The sequence below is a fragment of the Magnolia sinica genome, chromosome 2 (assembly GCF_029962835.1).
Source record: "Magnolia sinica isolate HGM2019 chromosome 2, MsV1, whole genome shotgun sequence".
NCBI classification, from domain to species: domain Eukaryota; kingdom Viridiplantae; phylum Streptophyta; class Magnoliopsida; order Magnoliales; family Magnoliaceae; genus Magnolia; species Magnolia sinica.
The window spans coordinates 81,765,269-81,786,533 of NC_080574.1; the positions used below are offsets into that span (position 1 = coordinate 81,765,269).

Genomic DNA, 21,265 nt, shown 5'->3' on the forward strand with positions numbered 1-21,265 from the left:
CGCATGGATCGTGAAACTATACTAAGCATGTTATATGATGATGATAATACACTCTCCTCATTTCAAGGATGGGATGGCCTACTCATATCAAGAATGAGCCTAACAATTATGAGGGCCCAACAGTTTGGGTTAGCCCATTAAGGGGAGGTGGGAATGGGCCTAACAATGGGCCTTAAAGAGAGTTACAATGTGGACATTTAACCATCACTGCTCTTACAATATGGACATCAAACCATCATTACTCCCAAGGCATGACCCATCATAAACATTATTACATACATCATGGTGGAATCACACATCACATCGTTCCTAATGAATATGTACTACCAAAAAACTAGGCAAAGTCGACGGACTTGGGTTAGTTTTGGCTATGGCTAAAATCCGTCGACGTTGCTGATGGATAAAAGCCGTCGGCGAAACTCAATAATCCGTCAATGGTGGACGTCCAACTGTCCAGCGTTTTCTCATTTTGTGGTTCACCTGAGACTTAATTAGGGCTCAGTTTTGGGGATCAATCCCAAAATGATGTTAAGAAATGGATGGACGGCGTGGATGAAACACATCCATTATAGTGGGGCCCATAGAGCCCTCCCCGTTCCAAAGCTATGTTTACCATTTTTTTTCTTCTATAAAAAACTGTGAGTTTTGTACAGAATGTAAAATAGTGGTGACTCGTTCATGAAAACAGTGGTAATGATATAGAGTTATCCAGACCATTTAAATAATCTGTCTAGTTCTAAATGTTTAATATTTATAATTTTTTTATATAATACAATATTAACTATCCAGAAAATGGTCCCTCTTGCATGTACGACTGTTAACAGATTTTTTTAGTTATAAACAATGGTAAACACACACTATTTCAGATTTAAAATGTTTATCTTATTTAGAATAGGATTTCTATAATAACGAGCGCCATTTGCTCTTTTCCCATTTTCATCTCCGCTCTCTCTCTCGATCTCCCTCTCCCCTCTCCGCTCTCTCTTCGGCCCTCTTTGCTCGCTCTCTCGATCTCCCTCTTCGCTCGCTCTTCAGCCCTCTGCTCGCTCTCTCGATCTCCCTCTCTGCTCGATCTCCAGCCCTCTTTGCTCACTCTCTCTCTCTCTCTCTCTCTCTCTCTCTCTCTCTCTCTCTCTCTCCATCATGCTTGTGCAGCTTTTCACAAGAAACACTTGCAGCTCAAGCCGGTGCTTCAGTTATCTAGATTTTTGTTGGCCGCATTAGGGTAAGTTTCTCCTTTGATTAAATCCAGATTTTCAGGTCTCCACCGAGGAACCATTGATCATAATACAAGATATTCTGCAGGATTAGGCCCGCAATAATTCTGGTCCCGAGATAGAAGTTGCTTGTAAAAGAGGAGAAGATCCTAAATTGGCCTTGGTGAACTCCACACTGTCAATTTATTTTTTTGAATGTTGCCTTGCTAGTGAATTTAAACTATGCAGGAATTATTTTCACTATGAGACCTCTCTTTTTTTTTTGCCTCTGTGAAAGCATTTTTTGGATTTTCCAGAGAAATGAATGGTCCAAATTGAAGTAAAAAATATCTACTAATCAAATATTAAAGCCTATAAATCAATTTGATTTTGGAGTATTTATGAGTGATCATAACCCAACATGGGAAAGAGAGTTCCTCCTCCAAAGCCCTAATCAATGATTCATCCTTTAATTTTTATTATTTTTTTTCTTTTTTAAAATTTTAGTCTGCCATTTCTGAACTAAGACACCTAAGCATACCGTTCCACAGTATGCAAAATTAAATGGCCATTGAAAGGGTATTGACAACTATGTGTGTAAAGTCCCACCAGTTGGACCATATGTGAAATTTGATGGTGTTTTGTTAGATGTTCTACTCCCGGCTGGTGGGGAGGTCTCTTTTGGCATTTTCAAGATGTTGTATAGGTGTTGTATGTATGTTTGCTATCCATTAGGGACTCTAACAAAGCCTATGATTGTTTTAAAATATATATATATATATATATATATATATATATATATATATATATATATATATATATATATATATATATATATATATATATATATTTCTTCTTCATGTTTTGGAATTTTCAAGTTGGTTTCTTAAATACAATCTCATGGGGGAATGTTGATGGCCCTTTTCCTTGGAGACTCAGGAAAGTCCAAATTTTGAATGGGCTTAGAGTAAGCAATTCAAAATATGGGCCAAATGCCATATTTTGATGGTAGTTTCTTTTGTTCATGCTCATGTTATGTAACATGATCATCTTTGTCTACGAGGAGTTCCATTCCACTTTAGAGATTTTTGGTTTCTGATTGTATATGTTATAATATATTTCGTTCTATTTAATAGCAATTTCAGTTACAAGAAGAACTAATTAATCCTTGTCAAGGGGCATCATAACACAATAATGCAGAGAATTGTGCACCTATTTGTGTTTTTATTTTGCTACAAGGATGATACACATTTTCATGAGGTGAAGCCATGTCTTGTTGATTAGCCATCGGCACTTTTTAAAGGATCTCGAGCATTCTTTCTTATAATTCAGTGTTAGGAAGTTCATTCACCGACATTTAGCTGAAAACCTAAAATATATGCCTGTTGTGCAAAGTAATAATTTAATTTCTCAGACAACAACATCTTTATTCCATCGACAAATTTCTTTTAAACAGTGACAACCATTATTTGATGGTTAGGATCATCTAATCAGTGGGATTTTGGGTACATATTCCATTAATAGTGGGGCCTGCGGTCTGGATTTAGGCATGGGTACCACACATGTAGGGTGGATGTCACTGCAATGTAGGAAAATGGTGGAAAATGCACATAGCACTCTAGCCCATTAACTACCCTTAGTGCAATGCCCCGAAAATCAGGGGTCGAGCAAAGCTCAACTCTCGAGTTCCAACGCATCACTTATGCAATATAGATAATGATGTTTAAATGTTGTCCATATTAGTGCATTAAACATGAGTGTGATTACACTAAAATAGCATATCATACTCCAGAGTTAATGTAATTAAGCAAGTGGAAGATTGAGATAGGTATATAAAGTATATGTACGAGTTTCATAACCTCCAGAATATGATCATGTAGCCGGGCTGAATATATACATAATTTGTTTCAAAATACACAAAATATCAAATTGTAAATGTTTAACTAATCCAATATCCCTGTAATCCCGATAATGCAGCTGTAGGTCTACACAGACCCGCACGAGAGCTGAATGTAGAACTCCTCCTCCTCATCTATGAATTCTGGATTTGTCGTGTAAGCCTCGTTATAACCTGCATTTAAACTAGAGTCTAGTTGGTGTTTTAAAATACCGTCCCAGAGTGGGAGTGAGTGATCAACTCAGTGGTACTATAAGGCAAAGGTTAACATGTTATCAATTCAATCAAGCAGTAATGATAAAGCAATACAGCAATCACTTCCTAATTACTCTTGTTAATGTAGAAGTGATATGCAGTAATGATACATGCCCTCGCCTACACTCCCTGGACGACTTCATCTCATGATCGCGTATGGCAAACTCCCTAAACGTGTGCTTCCTTGCCAAAGCACTTGCAATGTGGTGCATGGTCATGTTAGCCAAGTAGTTTATTAGGCATATTCATACAGCAGATTCGGAAAACTAAGGTACCTCCCTTTATATCACTTATCCAAACAAGGATCCATCTAGGGTCGTCAATCCTAGTTAATCACATATGATAGGCAAATTGTAAGGCATCACCCCTGATGAAAGCAGTGGATAGGTAAGTTCACAAGTTTACACTAGGGTTCACTACGGGGAGGCTCATCATCTTAGCGTAAGCCTAGTTTATACTCGAGGTCACTACGGGAGGCTCGTCACCTAAACGTAGGCCTACAACTCCAATACAATGCCCTATACCACCGTATTCAGCTCAAGAGTTTGGGTTGCTTACTGGTCACTACGGGAAGGCTCGTCACCCGAGCGTAGGCTGACAACTCGACCACGGTGTTTCATACCACCATGCCTGGCTCATGAGTCTTAGCGAATCGTGGTACCATGGTTGAAAGGGGTTTTGCATTGGTAAGTGGTACCTTAGATTCAAGCAGTAGCCTCCATACAAGGTAAACACACAATAGGCCAATCAGGTTATTTGACAAGTGCAATTGGTACGAGCGCATATTGAATTGATCGATATGGAGCACATAACCACTCCACGTGGCCTAACCACTGTCGACAATTAGCGTATGGCTTGGATTCATCGAACGTATTTAATGTGGCGAAACTAGTTCAACCACTCAATTGGGAACCGTTACCGATTGCCTGGACTATGTAGTAGTCCCAATCATATTCAAATGCAATAGGTAGTCATATGTGAGAATCTTAACAACATTTAACGAACAATTCAAACATAATTCTCATTTGAGCATTTTATTAAACACATTGAATATATTGTTATACATATGCATTTCTTCCATAAATCACGAAGTAGTAATTTAGATTACATAAAGGAAACTATAAATACGGATGAGGTAGTTGAGAATCCTATTTCATCACCCTTATTAAATACAATTCATTAAGCAATTTCTCATTCAGACATTTTATCAAACACTTAGATTACATATTGCTACATACATGAAATAAATTAGTTATAGCATATATTATGGCAAATCCTTTCACAAAAGGAGTTGTTATACATACAACAAACATGGATTCTATATTAATAGTCATGGCAAGCACAAATCATAATTGTAATTTCATTCAAACATTTCAACAAACACATGGAATGCAGTATATATTCACATAGTTCACACACATGTATAATTTATCGAATACATTGTAACTAAGATCATATGACAGAAAGCAAGTTAGACATAAATCATTACTAACATTGAAAACCTTGAAAACCATAACCTAAACGTTTATAGTCTGCATCTTCCGTCGGATTGCTCGTACGAACTCGGTTCGAATCATATGCTTCCATCTACAAAACAATGGCTACCTAAATCATGAAATAGATTAGCTATTTCGTTGATTCCTCTATTCGGATTCCTAAAACAAGGTTAGGGTTTGGATTTCTTACTCAAATCAAAGTTGGAATGGCTCGTATAGTGATAGAGGGGAGGCAAAACGGCGTATGGAGTCGTGGAAATGAATCCCAGCAACGATCTCCCTATCTCACTCTCTTCTCCTCACTCTTTTCTCTCCTTTTCTCTCTTCTCTCTCCTAGGGTTAGAGAAAATTCGTATAAGAGAGAGGTAGGTTTAAGGGCCTTATATAGGCTCAAAAGTGGTGTAAATGGCCCCAGGGCCATCTTATGCTTAGGTTATAGCCAAAGGGCGACTATTTCTAATGAATGGGGCTCATATGGAGGTTCATTACCTGTCTATGTCACGGAGTAAGTTCCTTAACAATGGATCTAGGCCAAGTTATGATTTCGATACGATCGGATTAGTGGATCGACCATGGAGGACCCGTATCAGATCAACGGTCGTCGTTACTCGATCAGGGCCACAAGTATACCAATAGGTGCAGGGAAATTTCTTTAACCTATGGGTGTAGTTAGGTCAGAATCTGATAGTCTGAAGTCTTCAATTTTGCTACAAGCGAACGGTCCAATTTCACTTAAGTTCCGGTTCATTTTCTAAAGATATTCGTGTTTCTCACACACTTCGCTCAAGGCTCAAGTTGTGTGTTTGTGGATACTATTTGGGCTCGATTCCCGCGTGGGTTGTCAAGCCAAATAAGGTGGTCGTAACCTTATAGTTTCGCGGTCATCAGACTTTCAATGTGCAGTCCAGATCCGATACGGAGTTTCAATGTGCTCCCGAGAGCAACTGGGTTTTGGAATTTCTCCTAGGTTTTCAAGTAATGTTGAGTTAGCGATTTTAATGGTTTTAGGTTCTTGTAGTTTGTATAGATAATGGTTCAAGCTAATCCACCAATTAATTCAGTTTAGTAGTTAATTGATTTTCGTCTAATTTCCACAGTATACGGTCTTCAGGGATTTCCGCCTGAGGTAGTACTCGGGTCTTTGTACGGATTTTTTCTAAATGTTACACTTAGCCACAGGACACGATGGCACCCGTGTCTTTTGGTCTATCAATGGAAGGTCATTCTGGTGGTGTACGGATGTATATCTAGTAGTATATGCTTGGATGTTTGCCTCCACTATCAAAATTATTTTCTTTATCAACACTTTAACTATCATGGCCCATGTTGCTTGCATTTTTTTTGGCTATGTGAACACTTGGAGGACTTTTTTGTGACATGTGCAGGTTCTTTTTTATTCTGTGCAGTGTGATGTCCTGTTTTCATTTTGTTTGCATTAATGTGGATCCTTTGGGTGTTTATATAGAAAGTATTGAGAGATTCATTTTTGATGAATTTTATTGATAATAAAGCTGTGGTTTTTCTAATGGATGCATCTTTTCCATTAAACAGGTCAAGAAAACTGTTTACACTGTGTTGCATGTTGGTGATGTGATTTGATTGGGCCAGTAGGTAAACATTTTTCATTCTTGTTTGCCGTTGATGTAAGAATATTTGGTTTTAGCCTTTTGCCTCTCTTCCTTCTTATTAATTTTTGTAACATAGTAATCAAAAGATAAAAGAGATCTTTGGTCTTTTAATTTATATCATTCATTTGATTCCATGCATTTTATAGAAATTCAACTGTTTGTATAGTGAAATCAAATTTTGTTCCTTGATCATCATCATCCAAGCCTTATCTCAGATAGGTAAATCAGGAACTCCCAATTGGTGCATTCATATGCTTTTTTTCAAGGGCAATGTCTTAGAAAGAAGACTAGTCACCAAACTCTTTCCAATGAAACATGTCTAAATTGGATTGGTTGGACAAAAGAAAGTGTGAAGTGGAAATTGGAAAATATAATTCTAAGAACAGAAAATTTGTAACTACGTACAATTTCAGTAGAAAAAACATGTGATTTTCTAAAGTTGACTCAACCAAGTTGCTCATGTTTACCAAAATCTTTTGAATATCCAGTTGAAGATAGTCTTAAGAAAAAAGCATAAAAAGAAAAGGAAAAAAAAAAACAACAACAACAGCAACAATTGAAGATGAGTTAACAAGTGAAGAATAAATCTATATGCTAAGGGCAAAATCTTGAATTAGAGTCCTCTCTAACCAATCAAAGCACATAATAATTCTAGATAATCAACTAGAGCTTATCTAGCTTTAAGAATTATGAAGGAAAAAAAACCATGGATAGGTGAATGTTTATTTGAAACTAATACACAAATGTGGATCTTTAGCCAGACATGGGGTTGACTTAATATTTTTAGAGATTCATTTGTGTTCTTAATAGCTATTGGTTGAGCTAATCTAGTATGCTTCTCTCTCTTGTGGATCTTTAGCCAGACATGGTGCTGACTTAATATTTTTAGAGATTCATTTATGTTCTTAATAGCTATTGGTTGAGCTAATCTAGTATGCTTCTCTCTCTTGTGGATCTTTAACCAGACATGGGGCTGACTTAATATGAGATATAGTTGACTCAAGATAGGTAATTGATCACTACATGTTCTCTTTAATGTTGCAGACAGCTATGACATGAATTTATTACACATGCTTCATTTGTTATTTCTTGTTCCTGCCAAAAGAATAATTAGATTAAAACTTTACATATTCTTTTATGGCTTTGACATACCAGTGGCTCTATATGAGTAACTTTTAGTGAGTACTCTGTTTTCTCACCTCCTCTCTTTTTAAGGGAGTTCTCTTCTACTAGCACACATCTAATTCTTTAGTTTTAGATAGTCTTTTCCTTAATTTTATCACGATATGCCATTTGAATTCATTAGAGGCATTTATAAATTTGAAAATTTCCATGTCTCTAGACTTTCTGCTATCTTCATCTTAGCTTTCATTAGTTATTAGGAGGAAGATGTTATGTTCTACTTTTGTAATCTATCCCATGGGCTCATGCACAATCTTCTTTTTGGCAAGTATTGGTGGGTATAAAGTTCCATGTTTCTCTTTACAATTGATGAATTTTGGTTTAGGTTCTGCAAATGTGTTTTTCTTTTGTGCTGGTTTAATTAATGACGACTAGAGGAGGTATGGATCATTAGGCTTCATGGTGGACATGTCTGTAATTTATCAGTGATGAACTGATTAAAGCTAAGTCACATTCTTTGCAAATATGCTGGATTGAAAAGACACCTTCTAATCTATACACATTTTTAAAAGGATGGAGATAAATCTCTTGATCCTATCATGGACAATCCATTATCTCAAAATCCAGGTAATTTTAATTTCTATCTTTATACTTTCATATGCAATTCATAATATGTTTGGATTTTTGTTTGCCTTTATACCAAATTTCTCTCATATGTTTGGATTTTTATTTGCCTCTATACCAAAATTCTCTCACACTTTCTCTATAATTTTTTATGTTCACTGTTAGCTCATTCATTACCTGTAAAAATAACATGTGAGGCCACTTCTTCTACAATGCTGAGCTGGAGAAGATGGTTGATAAGGATTTGTCTCATTTGTATCCAGAGCATGGGAGCAACTTTAACATGTCAGTATGTCAAGCCATGCTAAGAAGGATATTGTTGTTGTGGTGCCTAATGGTAATCTTGTTTTTGTCCTCAGTTTACGTTGGAGCAATACAAACAACGTGCCTTAATGGGATCTCCACAAGGAGTTACGGACGTATAAAGAAGCTATTCTTCTTCAGATAGGTGAACACTCTGCTACATGCTATTTGATATTTAAACACTGTTGTAGATCTACCATGGTCTAAACTTGTAATGCCCTGAAAATTGGGGGTCGAGCAGAAACTCGGCTCCTGAGTTCCAACGCATCACTTATGCAACATAGATAATGATGATTAAATGTTGTCCATATTAGTGCATTAAACATGAATGGGATTACAACAAATCAGTATATCATACTCCAGAGACGATTTGATTACGCAAGTGGAAGACTGTGTTAAATATATGAAACATATAAATGGTTGTAAGTCCACAGAGTTTGAACATGATACCAGGTTAAACAATTACATGTATAGTTCCAAAATATATAAAATGACAAGTGTGATGTTCAACTAGTTCATATCCTTGTAGCCCCATCAACACAACTCCAGGTCTACATAGACCCGCCAGAGAGTTGCATGTAGGAGAACTCTTCCTCGTCGTCGTAGAAGGCCGGCTCCAACTCGTAAGCCTCGCCATCTTTTGAAACTACGATAGAGTCTGGTTGGTGTTTTAAAACACCATCCCAGAGTGGGAGTGAGTGATCAACTCAATAGAGCTATAAGGCAAAGGTTAACATATTATCAATTCAGTCAAGCAGTAATGATAAAGCAGTACAACAATCATGTGCTAAGTACTCTGGTTAATGCAAGGATGATATGTATTAATGATGCATGCCCTTGCCTGCACTCCCTCTACGACATCATCTCATGGTCACGCATACTAAACTCCCACTATGCTCAACTCCCACGCCAAAGGTACATGCAATGTAGTGCATGGTCGTGTTAGCCAAGTTCTTAACTAGACCTATTCATACAGCAGATTCAGGAAGCTAAGGTACCTCCTTTTATATAATTGGCCAAACTATGATCCATATAAGGTCATCAATCCTACTTAATCACATATGATAGGCAAGTTATAGGGTAATGTCACCCCTGATTTTTTTTAAAAAAAACAGTGGACAGGCATTTTCAGGTCACTACGGGAGGCTCGTCACCTCGGCTTAGGCCTAGTTTATACTTAAGGTCACTACGGGAAAGGCTCGTCACCTTAGCATAGGTCGACAGCTCGAATACAGTGTCCCATATCACCGTATTCGGCTCACGAGTTTGGTTTGCTCACTGAAAACTACGGGGAGGCTCGTCACCCCAGCGTAGGCCGACAGCTCGAACACGGTGTCCCATACCACCATGGCCGGCTTATGAGTCTTAGCGGATCGTGGTACCAACGTTAAATAGGCTTTTCAAAGCTAAGTGGTACCTTAGATTTAAGCAGTAGTGTCCATACATGGTGAACATACATTACGTCAATCGGGTTACATGACAGGTCCGATTAGTACGAGCACATGCTAAATTGATTGACATGGAGCACATACATACTCCTTGTGGCCTAACCACTGTCGATAATTACCATACGACTCAGATTCATCGAACGTGTCTGTGGTGGCGAAACTGATTTAGCCACTCGATCGGAAGTCGTTACCGATTGCCTAGACTACATCGTAGCCCCAATCACACTCCAAAATAGTAGCATTCACATATGATAGTCATAACGGTATTGAACAAACAATCCAAGCATTGCAACCATTCAAGCATTTTATATAACACATAATGAACATGACATTATACACATGCATTTCATACATAAATCACGTAATTGGATTTAGGTTACAAGAAGGAATCTATACCTGTAGGTAAGGTAGTTGAGAATCTTATCTCAACACCCTTATAAAATACATTTCAATCAGTATTTTCTCATTCAGGCATTTTATCAAACACTTAGACTACACATATCAACATACATGTAATAAATTTGTCATAACATATATTGTAGCAAATCCTTTCACAAAGGAGTTGCCACACATACAACAATCATGTTTTCTCAATCAATAATCATTGCAAGCACAAGTCATGATTCCATATTCATTCAAACATTTCAACAAACACATGAAACACATTATGTTCAACATAGTTCATATATATGTATAATACACGGAAAACATCGCATCTAAGTACATATGACAGTAATCAAGTCAGTTATAAATCATTAATTGATATTAAAAGCCTTGAAAACCATAACCTAAACATTTATAGTCCGCACCTTTCGTCGGTATGCTGATTACGAACTCGGTTCGTATACTATGCCTTTGTTTACGGCACAACAAATACCTATAGCATGAAATAGGTTAGCTATTTCACCGATCTACCTATTTGGATACCTAAAACAGATTAGGGTTAGGATTCCTTACCCAAAAATGGAGTCAAAATCGTCGGTATAGTGACACAGAAGAGGGGATTCAGCACGTGGAGTGGCGGGAATGAATCCCAGTAACAAACCATAACTCTCTCTCACTTCTCTTCACCTTCTCCTTCTCTTTTCTCTCTTATCTCTCCTAGGGTTTAAGGAATTCGTATGGAATGAGAGAGGGGTGGGTTAAGGCCCTTATATAGGCCCAGAATTGATGTCAATCGCCTCAGGGCCATAATATACTTAGGTTATAGCCAAAAGTCATCCGTTTCGGGCCAACGGAGCTCATCTGGAGGTCCATTGCTCGCCTACAGTCTGAAGAAAGTTTCCTGGAAATGGATCTATGCCAGGCTAAAGTTTCAGTTCGATTGGATTTGTAGATCAACCGTAGAGGACCAGTTTTAGTTCAATGGCCATCGTCACTTGATCAGGGCCACAAGTGCACTGACATGTGTAGGAAAATTTTCCTGATCTAAGGGTGTTGGGTCAAAATTTAACAGTCTGAAATCTTAAATTTGGCCTGCAAGCGAACGGCCCAAAGTACTTAAGTTTAAATTCATTTTCTAAAGATATTCGCATTTCTCACACACTTCGCTCTGGGCTCAAGTTGTACGTTTCTGGATACTATTTGAACTTGATTCCTGAGATGGTTGCCAAGCCCAGTAAGGCAGTCATAATTATATAGTTCCGTGTTAATCGGACTTTCAACGCACGGTCCAGGTCCGATACGGAGTTTCAAGATGCTCCTGAGAGCAACTAGGTTTTGAGGTTGATCCTAAGTTTCTAGGTAATGTAAGTTAGTGATTCTACTAGTTTTGGGTCTTGCAGTTCGTATAGAAAGTAATTCAAGCTAATTCGCCGTTTAATTCAGTTTAGTACTTAATTAATTTTCAACGAATTTCTAAAGGATTCAGTCCTTAGCAATTTCTGCTTGAGGTGGTACTCGGGTCATTATACAGATTTTTTAAAGATATTACAATCTACCTCCCTTAAAGAAAAATTTCATCCTTGAAATTAGTACCTTTTCGTACTCCTCGATAATCTGAGGGTAGTTCCAGCGGACCTCGACTTTTGTTTCCCAAGTAGCCTTTTCCTCAGTATGATGTGTCCACATCACCTTCACAAGTGGGATAACCTTACTACGTAGCACCTGTTCCTTCCTGTCTAGGATACGTGTTGGTCGCAGTACATAAGTGACATCTTCACTCAACTGTAGTTGCTCCCATTTGATAATGTGAGAAGGATCAGGAACGTATTTCTTTAACATCTATATATAAAATATGTTGTGCATGTCGACGAGTGGTGTGGGCAAAGTAAGGCGGTACGCTACCACACCCACTCGGTCTAGTATCTGAAATGGGCCAATGAATCTCAGCGTGAGTTTTCCCTTCTTGCCAAACCGAATGACTCTCTTCATCAGGGAAAGCTTCAGGAATACATGGTCCCCGACATTAAACTCTAGCGGTCGCCGCCTTGTATCGGCGTAACTCTTCTGTCTACTCTGTGCTACAAGAAGTCGACGCCTGATAATGTTGATCTTCTTTGAGGTCATCTGTACTAACTCTGGGCCAATTAAACTCTTTTTACCAACCTCTGCCCAACAATACGGTGCTCTACATGGACGCCCATACAGTGCTTCGTAGGGGGCCATGCCAATACTCACCTAAAAGTTATGGTTATAAGCGAACTCAGCACAAGGAAGACAGTCATCCCGAATGTCATTGAAATCAAGCACACAAGCTCGTAGAATATCTTCCAACACCTGATTCACCCATTCCATCTACCCATCCGTCTATGAGTGGAACGCGGTACTGAACTTCAGTTTCACACCCGTTGCTTCCTGGATATGAGTCCAGAAGATAGATGTAAATTGCGTGTCTTGGTCCAACACGATCTCCATAGGAACTCCATGCAGACGTTCTATCTCCTTGATGTACAGCCTGACCAAATCGTCTGCTGAGTTTGATATTCTAATCGGTAAAAAATGAGCCGATTTTATTAATCAGTCCACAATCACCCAAATGGAGTCATGTCCCTTCCTTGTCTTCAGTAACCCTGAAATGAAATCCATAGAGATGAAATCCCATTTCCACTCAGCTATGGGCATGGGCTGAAGCAAACCAGGAGGTCGGCGATGTTCGGCCTTGACCTGCTGGCATGTAAGATAACGAGACACATAATCTACTATGTGGGCCTTCATGTTGTCCCACCAGTATGACCTCTTCATGTCTCGACACATCTTTGTACTACCAGGATGCATCGCCATATTCAAATTGTGGATAGCTTTGAGAACTTCCCTTCTCAAGTCATGAAGGTTTGGGACGCATAGGCGGTCACGATAACGTAAACCCTCATCCATACCAACTCTCCATTCAAAGTCTGCATCATCACTAGCTCGTTTCCTCAACTCTACTAACCATTCATCTTCCCCTTGAGCCACTATGATTCAGTTATCGATAAGTGGCTGCACACGAATATGTACGACGCTCTCGAATGGTTCCTCTACCGTAAGTTGCTGCTTAAAATCTCGTACAAATTCTACCATGTTCCACTCATCTATCATTAGCGGAGCCACAAATGCTATCATCTTCTTGTGGTTCAACGCGTCTGCCACAAGGTTGGCCTTGCTAGGATGGTAAGAGACCTCGAACTTGAAGTCTTTTAAGGTTTCTATCCATCACCGCTGCCTCATGTTCAGGTTTCTCTGCGTGAATATGTATTTGAGACTCTTGTGGTCGCAAAAGAGCTCGAACTTCTCTCCGTAGAGGTAATGTCTCCAGAGCTTTAATGCAAAGATGATGGCCCAATTCTAGGTTATGCATATGGTAGTTTTCCTCGTGCTTCCTCAACTGTCGTAAGGCATAAGCAATCACTCTGTCCTTTTGCATTAGAACACACCCTAAACCAACACTAGACGCGTCAGTGTATATCATATATTTAACCCCCTGCTCTGGCAATACTAACATGGGTGCGGATGTCAATATGTCCTTCGGTTCCTAAAAGGCTGCTTTTGCCTTCTCATTCCAGGCAAACTTGAGATCTTTCCGTGTGAGTTGAGACAACGGTCTAGCTATCTTGAAAAAGTCCCTAATGAATTGACAATAGTAACCTACCAGGCCAAGGAAACTCCTCACTTCGGTAACCGAACTGGGCTGTTCCCAGTCCTGAAATGCGGCCACCTTAGCAAGGTCCATAGCTATTCCTTCGTTAAACACCACATGTCCCAAGAACTTGACCTCTTCTTTCCAGAAGTTATACTTCTTGTACTGAGTAAACAACTTGTTCTTCCTGAGCGTATCAAAGACTGCTCGTAGGTGCTCCTTGTGATCTTCCCTACTCTTAGAGTATATCAGTATGTCATCTATAAATATGATGATGAATCGGTACAGATACAGCCGAAACTCCTGGTTCATCAGGTCCATGAACACAGCGAGTGAGTTTGTGAGTCCAAATGACATCACAAGGAACTCGTAGTGCCCAAAGCTGGTTTTAAATGCTGTCTTCTACACGTCTTCATCCCTGACGTGTAACTAATGATACCCTGACTGTAAGTCTATCTTTGAAAAATATTGTACCCCTTTCAACTGATCGAACAGGTCATCTATCCTGGGCAAAGGATACTTGTTCTTCACCATCACTTGGTTCAATCTGCGATAGTCAATACACAATTGCAATGATCTATCTTTCTTCTTCACAAATAGCACGGGTGCTCCCCAAGGAGATACGTTAGGCCGTATGAAGCATGAATCCAACAAGTCATCAATCCGTCTCCATAATTCCTCCATTTCACATGGAGGCATGCGATTCGTGGGCAAGGAAATGGGCATCACACTAGGCACAAAGTCAATGGTAAAGTCGATCTCGCGTTAGGGAGGTAATCCAGGTATCGTTTTAAATACTTCCTAGAAGTCCTGGACCACGAGCATGTTTCCAAGTGTCAGACCATTACGATCTTTCAATAGGGCAGAATAACAAAGAACCCGGAAGGGGCAACTGACCTGAACGGGGAATGTGAAGGTCGTGTTATCGGGTCCGTGTGCTGTCACCAGTCGGGTCTCGTAGTCGATCTCGGCCTTCATTTTAGTAAGCCAATCCATGCCAAGGATGATGTCGTAATGGTATATCATGGTGACAATCAGGTTAATACATATCGTTCTGCTCCCTAAATCTATCAAGCATCCCCCACACAACGTAGTGGCATTTGTAAAAGTTCTTGCTGCTGCGATAACTCTCACCCCAACCATAGGGGTCGTATTTAGCCCAAAGCACTTGACGGTAGAACATGATATCATTGAAATGGTGTACCCAGTGTCCACTAATAGAAATACGGGTGTACCTTAGATGTAGGCAGTGACCTCGAAGGCTAAAGGCACTATAGCTACTGACTCAGACGCTTCAGCTGCAAGCGCATGTACTCGCGCTTGTTGAGAACAATTTGGCTGCGGTGTCATAGGCCGTTGACGCGGTCTAAATCGAGGTACAGGTGGCCTATAAGAATGCTGTGCAGGCGATGCTGATCGTAGAGGTGGAGCCGAGATAGCTGGTGGCATCTGACAATTAATCTTCTGAGGGGGCATGAAGCCGTTGTCACTCATCCTGGTGAAGCAGTAAGTGTCAGAATATCCCGACCTCTTGTAGTAGGTACACCATACATCAGGTCACCTCGGCTGTGTCAATGGAGTCATAAACCGAGGAGGAGAATTTACATGTGGCCTCTTGCCGAGGAACGGTCTGCTTGGCAAATCTGGTCGACGCCTAGGAACCATAGGTACACGTGTATGGGATAGCCTATCCCCATCCTACTTAGCTCGCAAAGAGATGCTCACTAGCTTAGCATAGTTGTTAATGCTAGCGTAATACATCTTCGAGCAGATCTCAGGTCGCAAACCCTCAGAAAATCACCTCATCTTCATCGACTCATTCGCTAGGATCAAAGGAGCATATCTGGCTACCTCCGTGAACCTATTCTCATATTCCTCCATAGTCATCCCTCCCTGTTCGAGGCAAATGAACTCTCCCTCCTTCTCATTAAGCTAGGTGAGAGGGAAATACTTTCCGTGGAAGCGTGTTTCAAAAGCTTCCCATGTCCATACATAATCAGGAGCAACGGTCCGAAGGATGCTGTCCCACCAGAGACTGGTTTCCTTCTCGAACATGTAGGTGACTAACTCAACCTGCTCTACCTCAGTGCAGTGTAGCGGCTTCAGTATCTTAGAGATGTAGTCAAGCCAATACTCAGCCTCCTCAGGTCTGTGAGTACCCGCAAAAGTAGGAGGTCAGAAGCGCTGAAATCGCTCGAACAAGCCGCTAGCACCCATGTTTTCATCAGGGTGCACAGGTAGTGTAGGCGGAAGTCAGAAGTCATCTTAGATGCCAGGAGGCAATTGCCTTGATTCCAGTGGACTAGTCGGTTATAAAGAAATCACGTGCGGCAATATCTTTCATGTATGCTCCTGAGATTTCTCTCACTAACATGTACCTCTCCATGCGGCATCCCCATGATCCGAGCTATCAAGTCCACATTGACAATGACTTCTCTCCTTCCCACGGGGATAGAGAACTGTAGAGGCTCCAGCAGTGGCTCTCGTATATGGGCGTAGAAGGCTCAGACAGTGCTCTCATTCACACGAGACTTGCACTTAAATATGGGACCCCAACCGGCATCCAGTAGGAGATCCATCGTCGGATAAAGCCCAAATAGTTTCTCATCCACGTATGCTTCAAAGAGAACCCTACGTCCTTGAAACTTTCCATGTGACATATCCGCCAGCAGAGCTCTTTTGAGAGGAATCTGGGGATCGAGGTCCTGCTTCGTCCTTAGCTCCTGAACGACGCTTGTGCTAGCCTCGGCGCCTTTCTGCCACCTTGAACGGGTAGGGTAACTAGGCCCGACTTCATCCGTGGAATCCCTCTTCTTTCCCATGAGAGAAAGAAGTGTGGAAAGCGAAAATATGGCCACCACTAGCTCAAAAAGAGCAATGAGAGTGAAACAAAATGGAGGGATAGGATGGGTTGTTGGACCTTGAGATTTTTGAGACACCAAGGAGGATTTGTGTGCTCAAATGAGGGAAAATGAGGGAGATAGGAGATGAATTTGAAAGGAATGGTGGGAGGTGTGTATGTAGTGATGAAGAAGAAGATGATATGAGAATGGAGGGGAGGTTTGAGAGAGAAAAATGGGATTTTAGGAGATTTAGAAAGCTTGGAGAGGAGAAAATAAAAGAAATGAAGCAAATAGGGAGGTATAAAGGGCCCCCACACAATTTTGTGGGCCCCACATGCATGTAAACCCATCGCCCCCCGGCCCGACAGGCCCATTGCATGTGGACTGCGAGGCCTCGCGGAAGGGGCGATGTCATCGCTGTCCACTAGACCTCTGGGCAATGGATCGCCCCATGGAAGATGGCATTCCCCTCTCGGGGTACTGAAAATGCATGGGGTTCACCTTGGTTCCCCCAATTTGCACCTTTAGGCCCTCGAGTCTGTTTGAGACGTTTTCGGTGTCCACCTCACATATATTCAGGCGTTCCAGTCATTTAAGTGTGGAATAGGCTGAATCCTCATCTAAACCCATCGATTGATAGTCTAGAAAAGAACTAGGATCATCTCGCATGATCACGGATGCATACAGGTCCCATTTCAACGGTCCGTTTCGCCTGCCGGCTGAACTTGGAATCCTACATTCGTTTTTACTGCCCCCCTCTAAAGTCAAAGTATGTCAGAATTCACCGTGTTACCATAACCCAGGTCCAGTTTAATCTATATCATACTTTGATACCAACTTGTAACACCCTGAAAATCGAGAGTCGAGCAGAAGCTCAGCTCTCGAGTTTCAACACATCACTTATGTAACATAGATAATGATGATTAAATGTTGTCCATATTAGTGCATTAAACATAAATGGGATTACACCAAATCAGTATATCATACTCCAGAGATGATTTGATTATGCAAGCGGAAGACTATGTTAAATATATAAAGCATATAAATGGTTATAAGTCCACAGAGTATGAACATGATACCAGGTTAAATAATTACATGTATAGTTCCAAAATATATAAAATGACAAGTGTGATGTTCAAGTAATTCGTATCCCTATAGCCCCGTTGACATAACTCCAAGTTTACATAAACTCGCCAGAGAGTTGCATGTAGGAGAACTCCTCGTTGTTATAAAAGGCCGGCTCCAACACGTAAGCCTTGCCATCATCTAAAACTACAACAGAGTCTGGTTGGTGTTTTAAAACACCATCCCAGAGTGAGAGTGAGTGATCAACTCAGTGGAGCTATAAGGCAAAGGTTAACATGTTATCAATTCAGTCAACTAGTAAGGATAAAGCATTACAACAATCATGTCCTAAGTACTCTGGTTAATGCAAGAATGATATTTATTAATGATGCATACCCTCGCCTGCACTCCCTCTGCGACATCATCTCATGGTCGCGCATGCTAAACTCCCACGCCAAAGGCACATGCAATGCGGTGCATGGTCGTGTTAGCCAACTTCTTAATTAGACCTATTCATACAGCAGATTCGAGAAGCTACGGTACCTCCCTTTATATCAATTGCCCAAACTATAATCCATATAGGGTCGTCAATCCTAGTTAATCACATACAATAGGCAAGTTATAGGGCAATGTCACCCCTGATTTAAAAAAATAGTGGACAGGCAAATTCAGGTCACTACGGGAGGCTCATCACCTCGGCGTAGGCCTAGTTTATACTCGAGGTCATTACGGGAAAGGCTCGTCACCTTAGCATAGGCTGAAAGCTCGAATACAGTGTCCCATACTACCATATGCAGCTTACGAGTTTGGTTTGTTCACTGGATACTACGAGGAGACTCGTCACCCCAGCGTAGGCCGACAGCTCGAACACGGTGTCCCATACCACCATGGCCGGCTCATGAGTCTTAGCGAATCATGTTACCAAGGTTAAACGGGCTTTGCAATCGTAAGTGGTACCTTGTATTCAAGCAGTAGCGTCCATACATGGTGAACATATATTAGGTCAATCGGGTTACTTGATAGGTCCGATTGGCACGAGCACACGCTAAATTGATCGACATGGAGCTCATAGGCATTCCTTGTGGCCTAACCACGGTCGATAATCACCGTACGACTCGGATTCATCGAATGTGTCTATGGTGGCGAAACTGATTCAGTCACTCGGTTAGAAGTCATTACCGATTGCCTTGACTATATCGTAGCCCCAACACACTCCAAAATAGTAGCATTCACATATGGTAGTCATAACGGTATTGAACAAACAATCCAAGCATTGCAACCATTTGAGCATTTTATATAACACATAGTGAACATGACATCATACACATGCATTTCATACATAAATCATGTAATTGGATTTAGGTTACAAGGAATCTATAACTGTAGCTAAGGTAGTTAAGAATCTTATCTCAACACCCTTATAAAATACATTTCAATCAACATTTTCTCATTCGGGCATTTTATCAAACACTTAGACTACACATATCAACATACATGTAATAAATTTGTCATAACATATATTGTAGCAAATCCTTTCAAAAAGGAGTTGCCACAGATACAACAATCATATATTCTCAATCAATAATCATGGCAAGCACAATTCATGATTCTATATTCATTCAAACATTTCAACAAACACATGAAATGCATTATATTCAACACAGTTCATATATATGTATAATACACGAAAAACATCGCATCTAAGTACATGTGACAGCAATCAAGTCAGTCATAAATCATTAACTAACATTGAATGCCTTGAAAACCATAACTTAAACATTTATAGTCCACACCTTTCGTCGGTATGCTGATTACGAACTCGGTTCGTACACGACGCCTTTGTTTACGGCACAACGGCTACCTATAGCATGAAATAGGTTAGCTATTTCACCGATCTACCTATTTGGATACCTAAAACAGATTAGGGTTAGGATTCTTTACCCAAAAATGGAGTCAAAATTGTCGGTATAGCAACACAGAAGAGGGGATTCAGTACGTGGAGTGGCGAGAATGAATCCCAACAACAAACCACAATTCTCTCTCACTTCTCCTCACCTTCTCCTTCTCTTTTCTCTCTTCTCACTCCTAGGGATTAGGGAATTTGTATGGAATGAGAGAGGGGTGGGTTAAATCCCTTATATAGGCCCAGAACTGATGTCAATGGGCCTAGGGCCATGGTATAGTTAGGTTATAGCCAAAAGTCGTCTGTTTCGGGCCAACAGAGCTCATCTGGAGGTCCATTGCTTGCCTACAGTCTGAAAAAAGTTCCCTGAAAATGGATCTATGCCAGGCTAAATTTTCAGTCCGATCGGATTTGTAGATCGACCGTGGAGGACCAGTTTCAGTTCAACGACCATCATCACTTGATCAGCGCTACAAGTGCACTGACATGTGTAGGGAAATTTCCCTGATCTAAGGGTGTAGTTGGGTCAAAATATAATGGTCTGAAACCTTAAATTTGGCCTGCAAGTGAATGACCTAAATTACTTAAGTTTTGTTCATTTTCTAAAGATATTCGCATTTCTCACACGCGTCGCTCCGGGCTCAAGTTGTGCGTTTCTGGATACTATTTGAACTTGATTCCTAAGATGGTTCCGAAGCCCAGTAAGGTGGTCATAACCGTATAGTTCTTCGTTAATCGGACTTTCAACGCGCGGTCGAAGTCTGATACGGAGTTTCAAGATGCTCTCGAGAGTAACTAGGTTTTGAGGTTGATCCTAAGTTTCTAGGTAATGTAGAGTTAGTGATTTTACTAGTTTTGGGTCTTGCAGTTCGTATAGAAAGTGATTCAAGCTAATTCACCATTTAATTCAGTTTAGTACTTAATTAATTTTTGTCGAATTTCTAAAGGATTCGGTCCTTTGCGATTTCTACCTGAGGTGGTACTCGAGTCATTGTAGAGATTTTTCCGAGACGTTACAAAACTCTAGAGCAAGATATTAGGATTAAGCGACTAGTACCATTAGGCCACAAGTCCAGTATCCTGAGAAGTTTTGGTGGTGCAGTATTAGGAAAACTCACACCATTTGGTTCATTTTGCACAGGAATTCCTGGTGGTGCAGCATCAGGGAAGACTACTCTCTATGACATGATCATTGAGCAACTTCATTGTCACGCCCCAAACTCGAAAACTGGGCTCACAAAATTTTTGATTGCCAAATCTGGTGCCGATAGCCTCCATAGTACCCCATTGTCCGCTTCTAGCGTCCACACACTAGATTCTGATCCTAGGATCCTACAAGGAAATTTTTTTTTTTTAATGTATATTTAGCTCATAATAAGCATAACCACAAGTATACCCAAATCACAAGGGCAACAATATCATCATCAC

At 40.4% G+C, this 21,265-nt stretch overlaps 1 long non-coding RNA gene across 2 annotated transcripts; it reads left to right on the forward strand.

The window, feature by feature from the left end:
• The first annotated feature begins 1,118 nt into the window (after nt 1-1,118).
• Nucleotides 1,119-21,043, forward strand: LOC131237224 (uncharacterized). 2 transcript variants are annotated; one of them, XR_009167113.1, is made up of 5 exons: nt 1,119-1,225; nt 6,396-6,455; nt 6,619-8,221; nt 8,384-8,666; nt 20,979-21,043. It is a non-coding gene; the product is annotated as an uncharacterized LOC131237224 (long non-coding RNA). The 2 variants fall into 2 exon arrangements; XR_009167112.1 differs by lacking the exon at nt 1,119-1,225 and having other exon boundaries at nt 6,019-6,455.
• Nucleotides 21,044-21,265: the final 222 nt, after the last annotated feature.